The sequence below is a fragment of the Phasianus colchicus genome, chromosome 4 (genome assembly GCF_987193195.1).
Source record: "Phasianus colchicus chromosome 4, bPhaCol1.hap1.1, whole genome shotgun sequence".
NCBI classification, from domain to species: domain Eukaryota; kingdom Metazoa; phylum Chordata; class Aves; order Galliformes; family Phasianidae; genus Phasianus; species Phasianus colchicus.
The window spans coordinates 48,765,766-48,783,658 of NC_143439.1; the positions used below are offsets into that span (position 1 = coordinate 48,765,766).

Here is a 17,893-nt window from a genome sequence, read left to right on the forward strand (position 1 = left end):
CATGTACCCACTGCTGTGGGACATGATGCCTCTGTACGCTTCTCCCAAAGCCTACAGATGGAGGAAGACAGATCTTGCCTACTCCTATCTATTCACAGGCCCAATATGAATGCACCTTATCAAAGAGCAGAAGAGTTATTCCCAGCAAGGGCTGGGGCTGTCCCAACATTTCTGTGAGCCCTGAGTGCCATCTTCCTCCAGTATTCAGTTTCATGTCTGCCATTATTTACAGACTTGTATGCTACACTGACACTGTTTCAAACAGATTTTGGATTATTTTTAACAGCAATATGATGTCAAATATAGAAAAAATTACATTTTCCCTGAGAAAAAAAAAAAAAGGTATATTTAGCATGGCATCTTTGTCTCCGTCTTTGTTTAGAAAGAAGGCAGCAAGCCTCCCTCCCCCTCAGACATTTGGGTGAAACCAGCTCTTAGAAACAACCCATTCTTGCTCCTTGAAACCTGCCTCAGGAGGTAGTAGCTGGCAGCAAGATGTATTTTCACTGTTACCATGAGCAGCTTTGTTGCTGGAGATGGAGGTCACCCAGTGCGTATGCATAGAAAGCAGGTATCTATTAAGAGTACAGTAGTGTTTTAAATACCTCGCCTCCTTCTCAAGTCTTCAGCACTGGTTGTCATGGAAACAGAGCTTGGAACCAGAAACTGGCAGCTGAAATTGCCTCATCTGCTAGTGTCTCCGTCCATGGATAGTCCCGCTCCCATGGAAACACATGTCAGAGCAGCACATGCAGGGTAATGGCTTTCAAAAGCTGCCTTAAAAATAACCCTGAGCTTACTGCTATTTTGTTTGTGATGCTCTCTCCAGTAGACCTGTTTAAGCAGAGCTCTTGAAAACTGCAGTACTTACAAGTTTTAAATAACTCATAGGAAAAAGGATGTAAACATAAAGATTCCTGTCCTCTTTGTTTTTCTTTGCTGGAATAATGTATTTTCAGAAGACAAAATGGTTAACAGCCCTTGATCTGCATAGTTACATTAGCAACTGACTGTCAGAATTGGATAATTAGGTGTCCTTTTATACAGTTTTTGTTTACACTGAACATTTTAGAAACTGAAGAATGATTGGCATGGTTTTGATGGTTATCTAAGCCTTATTAATTTCATTTAGTACTCTGACTTGTCACCTGAACCAGTATCCCTCACAAAAAATAATAATAGTAACCTGAGATTCAGGGAGCATTTAAAAAAAATAATAACCTGCCAAACAAGCAATATTTTTCTTTGCATTTTTTTCCTTTTTCCTCAAAAATGGTAAAAATCCACACCCTTTGCAAATTTCCTTACTTTTCAGTTGATCCTAGCTCTTCTGCTTTGCAACAGACTTTATATGTTTAGAAGCCAGGAGGATGACAGTAGCTTTCTGAGAAAAGATTCTAAGTTTTAAAAAGGTTGAATGGGTTGCAGCACGTTTGGTTCAAGTGCCTGTTGTCCTGCTGACCTTCCTTCCCAGGTGTAATGTTCTGTTTCTGAGAGGTGAGGGGTCATTATTTATCCTCATCAGTGTCCCAGCAAACGTACTGTTTATTGTGAAGAAGGGCTAGCAGAAAGTGAAATTATACTTGACTGGAGCAAATTTGTCAGTGCTGCTTTGCTGATATCAATATCTCAGAAGACAAAGTGCTCCAGAATCCAGACGCTTCTTCTAACTCACCATTAATCCCAAGGAAATGTTTGTGTCTTTGTAGCTCTTGCTGAGAAAAGAATATCAATGGATATTCTCTGTTAAATTAAAAATATATATATACCTAATTCAGAAAGTGAAACAAATAACTGTGCATCAGAGATTTAGGGTTTTGTATAAATTCCAAGCAAAGACATCACATCCCAAAGCTTGTATGTAAACTAATAAAAACAAAAGCCCCTTTGAAAGTCTGGTCATTTTATTCTAAAGCTATCTCTGAAAAGTCACTATCTAAAACTTCTTAGAGGAAGACAGTTTACCCCTGGTTCATGCTTAGACTTAATCCCTCTCTCCGTATCTGTCTGGCATGTCTCAGATGAATTGCTGAATTTTTTGAAGCAGAGAATAAAGTAATGAAAGCTCTTTGTCTGCATATTCTTCTAGGGCTTGCTGACCCACTGCAGAAGAGTACAGTATAATGTTGCTTTGGTTTTAGAGAGTTAGACTGACCTCTAACTTGTAGGCAATCAGACAGGTGTTAACTATCTGTGCATTATGTTCTATGTATTCCGCTACTGATTATCTTTTATCCTCTCTCCTCTTCTTAGCTGAAACAGATGTTTATATTAATCTACAATTCTGAGAACGTAACACTGTACTGTGAACAAACAGCGGTTACATAAAAAGAGAAAAGCTCATAATTTCTTTTCTTTTCTCTTTCTTTTTTTTCTTTTTCTTTTTTCTTTTCTTTTCTTTTTTTTTTTTTTTTTTTCTCTCTCTCTCTTCTTTTTCACTGGTAAACTGTAATTTCTTAGCAGCTCTTCCCAAACACAATCCCTATGGAAAGGATGCAAATATGTGCATCCTCTGCTCCCCTTTCTTTCATCCTCTGATCACTTTTCTTCTCTAAAGTGTCTGTATACAAATTCACACAGCGTGGGGAATAAATAACATAATAAACAGAAAGAATTAGGGATCTGTGTGTGGTCACAGAGCCATGATCTCTTTGTGATCATGGAGACATAGTGTGATAGCTTACATGACTGGAATGCTGTCATGGATGCCTATATCCTTTTTAGGAAAGACAGACCAACATGGTAAGGCGGTGCAGTTGCTCTGTATGTGAGAGAGTCAGAGGTATGTATTAAACTGTACCTAGGGGAAGTGATGAAGAAGTGGAGAGCTTATGGGTGAGAATTAAAAGGCAACCTAATATAGCTGACACTGTTGTGGGTGTTTATTACAGGCCACCTGATCAGGAGGAGGAAGTTGATGAGGCCTTCTACAGATAGCTGAAAATATCCTCGCAATCACAGGCACTGTTTCTCATGGAGGACTTCAACTACCCTATTATTTTCTGGAGAAGTAACACTGCCACTTAACACACAGTCCAGGAGATTATTGCAGTATGTGGAAGATAACTTTCTGATGTAGGTGGTAGAGGAGCCAATGAGGAGATGCCTAGGCAGTGTTGTTCCAAGGCTGTGGACAGAGCTTTTCAAGGGAAAAGCACTGTATTTCCCCATAATCTGAAACAGTTTCTGTCTGTCTCAAAGACAAACTTAGAATAAAAGGAGAATAAATGTAATGATGGAAGTAGAGGAATTTGATAGACATGCTGGTATAAGGCAGCTCAGTTAATGAACTGTGTACCATAACACCTTTATGAAAGATAACACGCTGCATCCCTCTAATTTATATCTACCTTACGCTGATTCCCTCAGTGAATATATCTGTGTACATACCAATGATTTCTGAACATATCAGTCTGTCTGGTTAATACAGACTTCGATTTTCAATAAACTTCCAGCAATGTAAACTATCCAAACCCTGTCATAGTTAAAACCAAACCAAAATACTTTTAGATGGAGAGCAAAAAAAATGTATAATTCTCCCATAAGGAAATTGTTAAGATCCTCAGTTCTGTTTTCATTAATATAGAAATATACATATATACATATATATAAATGTAATTAAGTTTATATATTTTCTTTTCATATGGAAACAATGCAAGGTGGGACACTGCATGATCTTGTTGGCTTTCATCTCTATTTTTCATTTTTTTGAAATGAAGCTGCAGATTTTTTGAGATAATTGTTGAGCAGTAGTTGACATTATAGTGCTTGGCAGAATCTGGTTTAATATGTCAATGCAACTGTCACTGGGAAAGTTAGTTGAATACTTTTGTTTGTTTTTGAAAGAAAAATATTCTCATTTAGTTTTAAAATTTCAATGTGAATGCAGCAATAAGTAACCAAACCATCTGCGTGTATCGGAAGCTCATTTGAAAATCTTCCTATAAAAATTATATTCCCTATTCAAACTTTGATATTGCTGATTTCACTGACTACGCATCTTTGCAAAGATGAGGATTGTTCTTCCAAAACCAAAACATCACCAAAGGAATTTCTTGTCTTTTGCTATATAATTACATTTAAATTAATACAGAGAATTTGGACATTGCATGAGGGATAATCAGAGTAGGATGCTATTAGGGAAGTTTCTCAGTGCCACTTATCCTGCTTCAAGCCACCTGGAGGCATCTGAATTTGCCATTGGAAAAATTAAGAAATATCAAGAACAAAATTATTTTAAATGAATTTTAATGACAAAACAAATTAGGAGACCTTTCCCACAGCACATAACAGTTATTGCATGTTACTAATGTGTCACAAGTGAGATAACTTTTGGAGGATAAATGGCGTATTTTGAAAATGCACTTCTCTGTATTACCTTTTTTTTTTTTTTAATATATATATTTCTTATTCTATAAAAAGTTGTCTGTGATTAGTGTGTTTGAAATGCATGCAGTATTTGTTATACCAGTAGTTCTTTGATAATTTTAAAATAAAAACATTTTCTTCTAGTGGTGGGGTAGGAATAGTCTCCTACCCCAGGTTTCCTTTACTTAATTTTGGCATTTAGTAAATCTGAGGCATAAAGTCATACATCTTTTAAACGCCACAGTTTAACTGTCTATATCATTCATTCCTTTATATATACAGCCAAATACACCTCTCTTATGGGTTGTTTTAAACTATTCCTGGTGAAAGCTAGTTGAAGAATATATTTTGAAAAGATAATACTGTTAAGCAACAGAGAGCTGAAGAGAAACAATCTATTTAAGCAAGAACATCAAAATCCTATGTTTTAAGGGGAGTTACTACATGTTCTTTTCCCCCAGTGATTGTATCTATGCCCTGAAAGTTTACTGAAAGTGCATGTAAACTGAGTTCATTGAGCTGTACAGAATTTAGATTATTTGAACAGCCGATCTGAAAATAGAATGATGTACATCAGCAGTTTACCAAACACCTGAAAAATTATCTTATGAAATTGCTCATGGCATTAATCATTTTTCACTTTTGCTGTTGCTTGAGAACCATGTTTGAGATCCAAATTTAAGATCAACCTACAGGTCTGCTAGACTCTATTAATGAAACTCTTATTAAAATAACATTGGGCCATTTCTTACACATTAGTAAAGTATTTAGGAATGTGTGACTGCTGCAGTTTACAGCTATTCATTTACTGGAAAATTCAGTTTCTGTCACTGATAATTTGCATTCAAAAAACTATATTTGCTATTAGTAAATTTATGTTGGTTTTATGTATGTTTATGTATGTTTAAAGTTTTCAACAGGTGATTTTTTTAAAATATATTTCTTCATTTCTTGCTTCTCATATCTCCCAAACATTACATCTTTAATGTTGCTAGACAAACATAGCATATTTCTATTTAAAGCACAGAGCTAAAATATAAAAACTGCCTTCCAGGAAAGACTTCATATCCTTGAATGAAGAAATTGAAACCTTTTCTTTTTTCCCAGTAGAAACTGAAATTATTTTTATTTTCCTATATCAGACAATTAAGGCACAATAATTTTAATAATTTGCAATACACATTTTGTAATCTATTGTACTTAACATTTTGAAGTTTGTTAAACTTTTGTGTGTTCATATGAATGGCTAAAATAAATAAAATGCCACTGAACCACTATAATTTTTTTTCAAATGTCATTGCAATATCTCTAGTTTTATGAAGCATGGTTAATCTACCACAGCTATGTAGTAAATTAAACTTCCAAAGTTAAGATGTCTTTAACAGCCATTTCCTCTACTTGAAGTACAATATTAAGAAAAACAGAAAATTTCTTTCATAAGCTGAATATTGCAGTAGCAAGCCCTTAAATGGAATATAGCACCCTGTATCTAAATTATACTAGTTGCTGACCATGAGAGTGATACAGGAAATGCAAAAAATGTTCTGCAGGAAGAATTTAAAGATGTTAGCAAGGCGAAAATGAATGTACTGTTGAATTTACCAAGTTGGTAAAGATTCCAGGAGTCAGCCCATTCAGAATGGCTTAACACTTACCAGCTTCTGCTGAGAAACAGATTTGTCTTAAGATACTGCACCCAGGTGCAAGATATTAACTCTGATGTAGTGCTGCACAGACAGACACACAGCCTCCAGAACTGTATGGCTGGTAGCCACAGAATTCCCAGGAGATCTTTCTACCCATGTATTCAGGTTCATTATAACTGCAGCAGCCACTGATGTATGCAGTGGTTTCATTCTGATGTACAGATAAACAGACCACAACTACTCCCTCCTTCCCCCTCCTCAAAGGTCAGCTGTCCTGTCTACATCTCCTCCCTACCCTCAGCCTACTCCTCTGGGGGGGGTTGGAGAGTCTTGATGCTGCGCCCTTCCTATTTAGCAATAAGAAAACATAGGTGTGATATCAATGTATGTCTAGCTATGAGAACAGTGCACACTATATGGGCTGCTATGAGGAACATTAACCTAGTACACCAAGTTAGATTTATTTTGGGAAACACAACTGAATCTGGAATTTGCTCTAAAAAGATCAGGAAGGCAAATGTTATTGTGATACCATTCAATCTGAGAGAAAACTTAGAGCAAAAAATGAGTATTAAGCTGTGTATAGATTAATTTATACAGGAAATTACAAAAAAAAATATCTTAAGATCAAAGTGGAAAGACTTTGAAATGTCCCTCTGATCAAAGCAGTTCTCAAAGCAGAACTAATTATTTCACCATTGGGATGACATGGCAAGGCTGCTTGTGTTCAACAGTGGGCCTCTTCCCATTCTGTCTGTATACTCTTGAAGTGACTGTTGTAAGTCCCACGGGAGAAGTGAAAGGCCTTCAACAAAAATGCTAATGGTAAATTAAATACAAATGTTACTTCTTAGTAAATTACAAATAGAGAAAATAAATCAACTGTCTTGAAAAATAGAAGATCAATAGGTATGAAATAAGGACTTGAAGAGTTCTCTGTACGTGAAAATACATTTTATGCTTTTACCCTTCAGAGATCAAACGCAAAATACAAATCCAGTTCTACTTGGGAAATCAAAGAAAATTTTATTAGGAAATAGTATGCTGTATGACACTATTTTCTTTAAAAGAATATAAATAATTTTTTCTTAATCATGAGAACATTCATCTTTAACCTCCTTTTTTATTCCATTAAAAGAAAAAAGTAAAAATTTAATAGAGAAGGGAAAGGAAGGGACAGAATTTCAAGGATGATCCCTTGGTCTTTCCCAGCTCTCAGAACATCAGAGTGCCAATGGTTTCCCTTGAAGAAAGCAAATATATCTGTTATCCAGATATATTTTGGCTGATAAAGCAAATATTAAGTTATTTAATATAAAAGAATAGATTGCTTCAGTGTATAATGAGGTCAAATATATTGGAGAGTGAGTAGCCATGATTCACCTCTTACAAACGTGACCTTCATGGAGTAACCAGTCTAGATAGTCAGTCTACAGTAAAATGAAAATGTGTTTCAGCAGAAATTAAAACATCTATTTTTATTTATTTATTTATTTCCCTTTTAGGGGAAAGGAAAGCTTTCAATTTTACTTGTATTGGAAGCTTTGATAGAATTCACTATAAAAAAATATGTATGCCATGGAAAGTTAATTTATCCCTCACCAAAAAACTAAATAAAAGAACCCCCCAAAATCATATTCCTTTTCATTTTTCAAATGTATGAATTGTCCACAAATATTTCTACAAACAGTTCACAAGATAAATTATTTTTCCATTGGTACCTTTCCAGAATTCATTTTGACTATTCAAATACATCTTTGAAGAAATGAATCCAGTTTACAAAACACTCAAATGGAGAGTATCTCTTCTGACCCCATATGTACAGACATCCCATGAGTGAGATGAACGATCTATTCAGTGTTTTGATCAGGCACTTTTTCTTCTTCTGGATGAATAACATCCTTAAATTATGTTTCTGCCTAAACTCTTGTCTAGAAGAAATGTTCTCATATATACCAGACAGATCAGAGAACATGTTAGGTTGCTGATCAGGTCTTTTGGAAACAAATCAGATTCACTGCATGTGAACTATATGTAGGTGTAATGTATGTGTGTGTGTGTGTGTGTGTGAGCCTTTACCTCTGCCTCAAATTTTCAGTAAGAGCTTTCTTAACAAAAAATTGTTTTTCAACAACAGGACAGCCTTCAAGTAAAATTCTGTGAAGAGAATCAAATGTAAAAAGGATATTTTCTCATCTGTCAGAACACTTTTTTTCCCTGTGCTTAAGTGGAGATGACTTTTTCATTAATTTCTATTTATTTATTTATTTATTTATTTATTTATTTATTTATTTATTTATTTATTTATTTATTTTTATCAGTGCTTATTCTTATATTGTCTTTTGGAAATATAAGACAAACTATTTTTAGAGGACATTCTAAAACAGACTCTAATAGAAGTATGACTAACTCAGAGTGACCTTCATGTGCAAAATAAATTTTCTGGGAAAGGAAAAAACCTAGAAAACTGTCTTTTGCAATCATAAATTCAAAGGTTAAAAGGCATTGGAGGGGGGACAATTTTATCCTACCCAAAATAAATGGATCTAAAAACATACTAAAATTTTTTTGAAAAGGCAGGAAAATCTATGAAACCCGTAAGGATTTTATTCACATGTCAGTTGCTGAGTGCCTGGGAAGCACTGGGGAAAAGACTGTAGAAATTATCTAACTAAGCTCAAATTGAAATGCATTCTGTAACTTACTATTACATAACAATAGTTTGTTCCTGACACAGACTTTGAGAATAATCATACTTTAGGATATTTTCCCAGAGATTCAGAGTTGCCTAGGAAACCAGCTGCCATGTGTGGTTCTTCACTTTCCTGAGCAAATGTGCAGTCACATGGATTGCCCATGTGTCAGGTTTAGGTGCTTTTTAAAAGCAGAATGTATCTGCTCAGCAGAGTTGGATCCTGCAGGTCTTCATAGACAGCTTTGCCTCTGCCAGAGTTATTTTCTTTCGTTCTGTACTTGGTGCTTGTATAATAATTCAGAATTAAGTCCTACGTAACAAGTTTGGATTAATGAATTTTCATTTATGTATTTATTTATTTTTATGATTGCTTCCACATATTTAACTCAGTTGATTTGTTATCTGTTATCTATGTTGTTACCACACAAAATCTATGCCAGCATAGGCATATTATTTCAGGAGCTAACTGACTAGAAATCCACAAATTCAAGAGAATTTTCTTGAGATTTAAATACAAAAACCTATTTTTCGACTCAGCTCTCTTATTGGCCTATTGACTCTTCTGTGGCCAAGCACTAAATTTCAGTCTGTGTCTGAAGTAGTCAGAAAAAATATTACCTTTTACTCAGAAAAAGCTATATTAAAGTCTCTACACAATTTTTTCTTAATTGGCTTGCAGATAAATCAAGAAACAACTGTGAAAGTTCTGGGTTTTTTTGACTGTTACCTTTGATTCTAGATGGTCTATCTCAATAGAGGGCATCAGGGACTTGCCAAATGATACTTGCTCACTGCCTCAATAATGTGCACTTCATGCCAATACAACATCTTCAAACCTCTTCATATTTTGTCAAACACTCGGGAACAGCTAATGTGGTCATCTCAGCAGTTAGTACAGTAAAAGTTGTTCTAGACTGATTCAGACATCTGCATAGACATTAGACTTCTTGTGAAATATATATATCCTAAACTTGTACCTAGGAATTGAGTGGGATACTGCCTGGTATCTAATGCCTTATTAATGTATATATTTAGGTATGCAAATTATCCTTACATATTTGTTCTTTCCATAGTTATTTTCTAATCACATACTTTCAGGGGATTCTACCTATAACAGCAGGAACTCTGCTTATGTCAAATCTTTCCATTTGAAAATAGCTGCTGAAAAAAATCACAGGAAAAAAAAAGAAAAAAGATATTCACATTAAGGTACACAAAAATGGATCAGTTATACAGTTTCTATTTCTTTCTGTAAAGAAATAGCATCAACTAAGTCATAGAATCTTCATCCAAAGTAAGAACAATCATGTATCTCCTGCATTTTTTGAAGGTGATTCAGTTTGATATGTCATGAGTAACAGAAGTAACTGGTGTTTTAAAAAGCAATTAACAGGGAGAAATCCAATGGCTGAGGTAAAAATATCATTATGACTTATATAAAAATAAAAATAAAAACGTTCAGCCTCCTATGTCACTGCTGCAGTCCCTCGTATTGCAGTGGTAAAATAGTACTGGTGTACTTATTGCTGCTACTAATAGCTACTGCTACAATATCTGAATATTCTTGCAGTCCTCACCAATGAGAAATTCAATGACACTGTAGAGATTTACTAACAGCTGTGATGGAACTTTTAAAAGTGATAGCGAAACATTTAGTGAGCTTGGAGAAAGACTAATCATTAAAGGCTGTAAGTGGATAGAAGCCTCACTAAAAAGGCTTGAAACACCTGAGCAATTATCTTCTCAATGTAAACATCTGTTCATTTTCTCTGCTAAAATAATGTACCTAAGGAAATCATATATTCATAAATTGATGCTACACTTAAGGCTCACAAATGAACAAAGTGGTTATAAACATTTGTAAGCACTCTGTCTTCTCTTTTAAATCATGGGGTGTTAGGAAGTTTCAGAAATTGATTGTAACCCCTCAAAATGACTGTTCAATATGTAAAAAGAGTTATAAATATGAAGTTACAGTAGCATCGATATGCCAGGATAAATGCAGTGCACTATAAATGTTATCACATTTTATTTGTGAGCACTAAAATGGCTGAGAATGCTGAGTTTACATTCTCACTTTGTGTTATGCCCCTGAAGTCTTAATCCTCATGTCAGCAAAGCACTTTGCTTGCTTATTCAGGTCAGGTTCACTAGGATTCCAATATATGCAGAAATCCTTTGTTCACTTACCTGAATTTCACTTTAATCTCAATGTATGGATAATCAAGCTTGGTTTTTTAAGAGGTTTGTAATGTTTGTGATCATCTGTAGGAAAGCTAGATCATTACCAATTTTTACTTGTAAACATCAAGCTTTGCAGTGGCTGTTATTTAGCTGCTTGATATACATGTGCAGAGACAAAGAGCACTTTTCAAGCCAGATGGTTAAATTCCTAACAAGAAAATCTGTTAGTTTCATTATTTCCTTCAGATGATATGCACTCATTATCTGAATTTACACAGTATACCTGAGTTTGAATTCTCTAATCAGAGTTATCAATAGATGAAAAAAAGAATATAGAAATATAGGGTGGTTTTTTTTTTGTTTTTGTTTTTGTTTTTGTTTTTGTTTTTTTCTTTTGCTTGTGTATTTGATTATTTAACAAGAATTTCCCTTTCTTATGAGCTCTTCAACATCTATTTTAGGATACGATGACTCACAGTCCAGAGTTCCCATTTCTCGCTCAGAGAATCCGGGTGACAGCTCAGAATAAACACAGAACTCCCAGATGGCTATGGGTAGGTGAGGTGAGTTCAGTCTTCCATAATTCAGTACATTCAGAGAAGTGGATTCATGAAACTATATAACCAGGGATTCCAGATCTATCTAATGTTCTCAACGAATTTCTATTGCAGTCAGGTATACAAGCAATTTTTCAAAGCAAGTAGATATTTTCTTTTGACTTGAAAAAGAAAAATATGTTGTACAGTTCTATCTGAATTATCTCCTGTGGCTCCTTTATAGAAACATATGCAAACGTGCAGCCATACAGTTCATATCTAGCACCAGCATTCTGTAGGTGACAATATGAAGAACATGTATGATGTTTTGTCCTTACAACTCTCATAGCATCCACATGTTTTCAGCTCGGTGGATTTCCTGAGTCTAATGCATTATGCCTATTTGGTAGCATTTACTGGATATCCTGTTGAAATGTTTGCTCAGTCTATTCTGAACACCTGTAAAACTCATTCATCCAAATTTCCCCTGGCAAACAGTTCCATAGATCTGCCAGCCATATTTTAAAGAATTATCTCTTTACTGTCCTAAAGCTGGCTTTCATCCTCTTTGTCTGATGATGTCTATCTAATTCATATACTTGAAGGAACAGTGAGCAGGCAGTCCATACAGTCTCTGAATTGTGTTTCCTCCTAACTCATCTATTAGCCTATTAAAAAGCCTTTTAAGGAAGTTATTCCATATTATAATTGTTGACCATCTCTGAAGCTTTGCCAACTACTCCATTTTTTTTTTAAGCAGGTTAGAATAGCACACAGGAATTGAGGTGTACATAAGCTGTGAATTCGTAGATAGCATAGTGATGTTTTTTTCTTTTTCTTTATTCCTTCGTGGTTTAAAATATATTATTTATTTTTCCACAGCAATTAAACATGAAGATGATATCGTCATCTGTCACAGACTTATTCCAATGACAATCGGCAGCACAGATCCTATCATTTAATGTGTGAAGCTGGATTTGTTTTCTTCCAGCTATATTATTTTATTCCTATTAATTTCATCTGTTGTTTTATTATCCAGTCATTTTGTAAGGTCAAGCTGCAATTCTTTATGGTCAGCTTTCATGCTGCCTTGACATTTGCATTGCTTTGTTGTGTGCAAATATGGTCACCTCACTGCTCACTATGTTTTCAAGTCACTTACAAGTATGTTGAACATTACAAATCCCAGTCTCCATGGAATACTACTGGCAACTTTCCTGTACGTGAGATGTAATGATTTGCTCCTACATTTTAACCATTTATTTACCTCTTAGGACCTACACTTTCTGTTGCTTAATTTCCCCACAAGTGTTTTGTGTGTAACTTTATGAAATGCCTGTTGAAATTTCAAGTATATTGACAGTATTATTCTTATCCATAAATATTTTGATCCCTTAAAAAAAAGCAGAAAACTTTGTATCATAGAACTTCCTAAGATATGGTTCTTTCTGCAGAAACAACATTATTTCCAGGTAGTTTACATTCGTGTAGGCCTCAAATAACTCTATGTAAAGATACTCTTCATTAACTTACCTGCAGATTTATGGTCTGCGCTTCCCTAGATTCACCTGGAATGTTTCTTTTTAAGGATTATCACCACATTTATCATTCTCAAGTCTTCCAGTGCTAAAAGTACATCTCTAACTATACTATTTCATTCTTGTACTGTTGAACTTCAGGTGAATATCATGAAATCTTGACTACTGCTATTTACCATGATCATCCCCAATTGATACTGTTACTTCAATTTCAGGTACATTATCTGTTAAATGCCAGTTCCTAGTTCCCCCAGAATGTATAGTATAGATAACTCCCCAGGTTATTCAATACTGAACACTGAGGCAAAAACTTTATTTCTGTCCTTTGAAATGGTGTGGTCCTCTGCAAATTTTATGACTCCACGGTTCCAAGACTATCTTGTGGCTTTTTTTTTTTTTTTTTTTTTTTGCTATTGTTGGTTTTCATGGTTTAGGTTAGATTACAGCTTATATTAGATTCTGTTTCAACTTAAGGGAAAAGCCACCCAAAAGTAGAATACTCATGGAATTTAGTTCTAATTTGAAAGTTGGCATCTGGGAGTAATTTACTGTCATAATGCAAAGAGCAATCACCTGACTAAGAAAACATAAGTCATCTTTTCATATCACTAGAAGGAAATTAGTGCTCCGGAAAGTTGAAGAAGATCTACCTAATGGATTTAAAGCTAATTAAACTAATTAAAGATGTATTTTTAATCATATGATGTACAATTGCTTCAGCTAGCAGTAAAGTTTGTGGGTTTTTGATTCATTTTCAGTAGGATTGACTACTCAGATTAGTTTTAGAACATTCCGATGTATTTGACAAGAGAGAGGAAAATAAAGATATGTCCCCAGGAAGAAAAAAAAGAAGAAAAGTAAAGAAACAAATTGAATTTGACTAACTATTAAAAGAAACAAAGCTTTTCTTTTAAACTTGGCATTACGTGTTTTTCAGTATCATTCCTTTACAATTGTGCATTGTATTTGTAAGATGTTACTTTCGATTCATATTCAGGACACATTTTAACAGACTGACTATCTAGTTGATTTTGTGTGTGCAAGATATAATCCTATGATGAATTATGAATCCTCTCTCCTTCAGGGTTTGTTTTCTGATTTTTTTTTTTTTACTTTTAAATATTTATTGGAAATGGACATGGAGAAAAGTGTAGAAATGTCAGCTGTGATAATCTTTTTTTTTCATGCTAGGGAGGCCCTAGAATGCAAGTCATCTTTTACATCCTTCTTGTGTCATTGCTATTGCCCTTTGGAGTGCCTTGGAGATGACTGAAGTATTTTCTCACCTTCCCAATCATTTTGAGTCAACATGGTTTGCTCTTTTACATCCTTGTCATTTCTTGTGGTTGCTAGGTAATGTAGGGGCACAAGCTGGAACCCTTGGGAATAGGAGTGCTAGGACCAGTGCCAGAACTACCTCTGCTCTGTAATGGAATAATATGTGCTATCAGCTACTCCTTGGGAAGCTGTCACCTAAAAGTATTTTCGATTAGAACTTTCCCAGTGTCCTTAAGTGAAAGTTCATCCTTTTTCTTAAGAAACAGAAGCGATGAATCTTGATGTTCTGGCCTCAGAAAGAAATAGAAAAACAACATAAGATGAAATTGAATAAGAACATTGATCTATCTTCTGAATTAATTCCTGCCATCCTCTTACAGAACTGTTTGCATTTGATTGATCATGGTATCTGACAGGTTAAATTGGACAAGTTCACTGACATTTCTGAAACTATGAATCTTTATAGTTGCTCTGAATTTGGCATAGAACTAGTGCCGGTTTTCATCTGAGCAACCAAAGCTTTGGATCTCAGTAATTGGAATGACTTCAAGGAGGATGTCTTGCAGGTTGTTTTCTTCAGGAGGAAAAATCAAATATTTCCTTGAAAAAAATCAGTTTGTTCGCAAGCCTAGTTTACTCAAGCTCAGGAGAAACCTACAGCCAGAAGACACTTCCCAGTTTATGATTAAAACCTTTGCCTGATGAGTACTTAGAATGAAAGTTTTACTTGTAGGATGGAATTCAGGTTTTATATTCTCTTTAGTTGCTGTTGCTGTTTTTAGGTTATACCGATGACTAAGCTTACAATTTCTTGGTCCATGTACTTGTTTAAGAGCACCTGCTATGATGGCTCCCCAGTGTCAGTGGATTCATAACAGTCGCAGATTCAACATAATTTTATGAAAGAAGCACAAGCAACAAGCAGTCATAACGTGATCTGGATCTGGACTGTAAAATGGACTTTTGATATAATATATCCTTGTCATATAGGTTGATTTTTCAAACACACGAACTTTAAACAAATAAAATGTACTCGGAGCATGGTTTCTCTTTTTTTTTTTTTTTTTTCATAGGCCAACGGATAGTTACACATTATTGTTCCTTAAAATTGTCCAAGAGGAATTTTAGGTAATGTTTTACTTCAACAGTTTTCCCAGTCTGTAATCTCAGTAGCTGAGATAAATATTGTTTTCTAACTCTATTTTGGTTCTGTCTTTAGGGATAGAATACAGGAATGCTTTGAAATAAGAATTATTTCTAATCCCATGTTCTGTCTCATATATATTACTGCAAGATGCCACTTTTCACCTGCAGAAGAGAGAAAAAAATATTACCATGTTACCACCATGGTATAATTTTTCTGCTTGTGTCCATCAACGTGGCTTACTACAGGCTTAATGCCTTCAGTACACATTAGCTGCTTTGAGTTCAGATATACTGTAGGCCTTCTCAGTCCAGATGGGAAGTATAAGGAAAAGCATATGTAGATGTATACACCTCACACAACAGAGATAATCCGCTAATCTCTGTGAGTGCTGTGGTACCAAATGGTGCATGCACTAATGATCAGGCACATGGCTATGGGATGGTCTGCAGACTTACTGGTAAAAGAAAGAAAGCAAATGCTCCTTGTGTTAAAAAGAAAAATAGAAGTGAAGTACTACAAACTGAAGAAAAGGTGTTTACATTTTTGGATATATTTGTTATACAAGGCTATTCATAAACCAGCATGAGTCTGTGACCTGTAACACCTGGCTTTTATAATGGGAGGCAAAATCAATTTAAGAAGAAACACAACCATGAGCAAAATACAAAGCCTCATGAAAAACACATGGATTTTCTTATTTAACATAGTTGTGCATTACACCGCATGTTATGGTTGCAAAGGAAAACTCCCAAATGCTCTGAGGAAGACAAAAGTAGTCATTTAAATTCAGCCTTTTATAAAGTATCTGAAGAATTGCTAGAAAGGAAATATACTGTGATGTTCCTTTCTGATTTGTAAAATGAGTCCAAATCTTAAAAAAGATTAATTTTTGTGAAAAGTCGGGCTTTTGAAATGAGACTATAGGAATCAAAAGCTGAGAAAGAAATCAAATGCAAACTCAGCTTTCTGTGGGCACCAACAGACCTGGTAATAATTCTGCATTCTACAAAGTAAATTTAACAACTACTGTTGAGTAGTTAGCCGAATAAAGATCCTGCAGCATGCTTATAAGCATTGCTTATAGTTCTCTTATCAATTATTTCAATCTATACAGCTCTATCAATAAATTAATTAATTATTTACAAACTGAAGCTATTATAATCACAAATAATTATTAGATCACTTGCTTTGATTTTTCCCAGAATGTTAAATTTCCCTAATGGAGAAGTTAATGATCATACTTACAGAAAAATGTACCAGCCCTCAGTAGATTCAACTGGAAGTTGACATAACAGAGTAACTAAAATGTCTTAATTTCTATAGTGATAAAAACTACTTTGATAGATTTTGGAACTAGTTTTAAGCAGATCTTTGTTTGCAATTATCAGACCTCACTTGGTGATTGTCATAACTGCTAGAAAACAACATCTTTTAAAAAACATTTATTTAACAATACTTCTTTATTTCTTCCATTATATGCATTGATATACAGGACTTTAAAAATTTTTGTTACCTTATGTCTACACTATGTTTAAGTGCCTTTCTATGTACAGAGGAGGTCACCTCCCAACATTCTCTTTGAATGTGATAAAACGGTCATGGATATTTGTGTTTTCTATCTCCTGGATCCTTTGTCAGCTTTAATTGAAATTTGTTCTATGACTATGTTTGAAGTAGGTTACTATTGTATTTATTGCAGTAAAAACTCTATAGGTGAGCAGCTGAAATAAGCCCTTGATCTCCAATGGCCATAGGTAACATAAGTAAGGATACCTATCCAATATATGGACACCTAAATACAGACATCTAAATTTAGATGGCTCATTTGCAAAGTGAACTTCACTCATATTAAACCTATAATTAGGATAGCACTTTCCATCAAGATAAAACGGGATTTATTATGTTCAGAAGTGGCTGGATATGTTATGCAAGATTTCCTCATGATAAAACTTTTTATAATCTTCGTAATATACAGAGAGATTCTTAAGAAAAGTTAGTACTTTTATGATAAACTGCTGATATTCTAGCTGTGATTTTATCATTAGAAATATTATTTGTGAGTAGTTGAGCTCCAGCAACTTGTAGTTTTGAGTGGAAATAATCTTCAATCAAATACAACCAACCAAATGCCTAATGTATACATTATTTTACCAAATTCACTCTCTTATTTTTATTAATTCTATTTGTTTCTGAATGCCATCTTTTTGCTCTTGTATTTGGAAGATAATTAAATTCTCTGTTTCAACTGCTGTAATGAATCTTTGAAATAAAACATCTACTGAAAAAAAAAAACACAAAACTTCCCCTCATACAGTGTTGTTATATAAGAAGTAGGTATTTGCTTTGTAACCTTTTCTCTGTGAAATGATTAGCTCTAAACAATATCCAGTCTTTTTGTGTTTGGGTTTCTGTATAGTTTTTGATCAATGATATTTCATGTTTCTTTTTTAAATTATCTTCTTATTAGTATTTTTATTTTTTTTTGCTATTGTCAAGCTTCT

General features: G+C 34.4%; 1 long non-coding RNA gene across 1 annotated transcript; it reads left to right on the forward strand.

Moving 5' to 3' along the window:
- Positions 1–673: 673 nt before the first annotated feature.
- On the forward strand, positions 674–12,726 carry LOC149918241 (uncharacterized). The gene is made up of 3 exons (XR_016466465.1): positions 674–756; positions 11,355–11,456; positions 12,312–12,726. It is a non-coding gene; the product is annotated as an uncharacterized LOC149918241 (long non-coding RNA).
- The last annotated feature ends 5,167 nt before the right edge of the window (positions 12,727–17,893 follow it).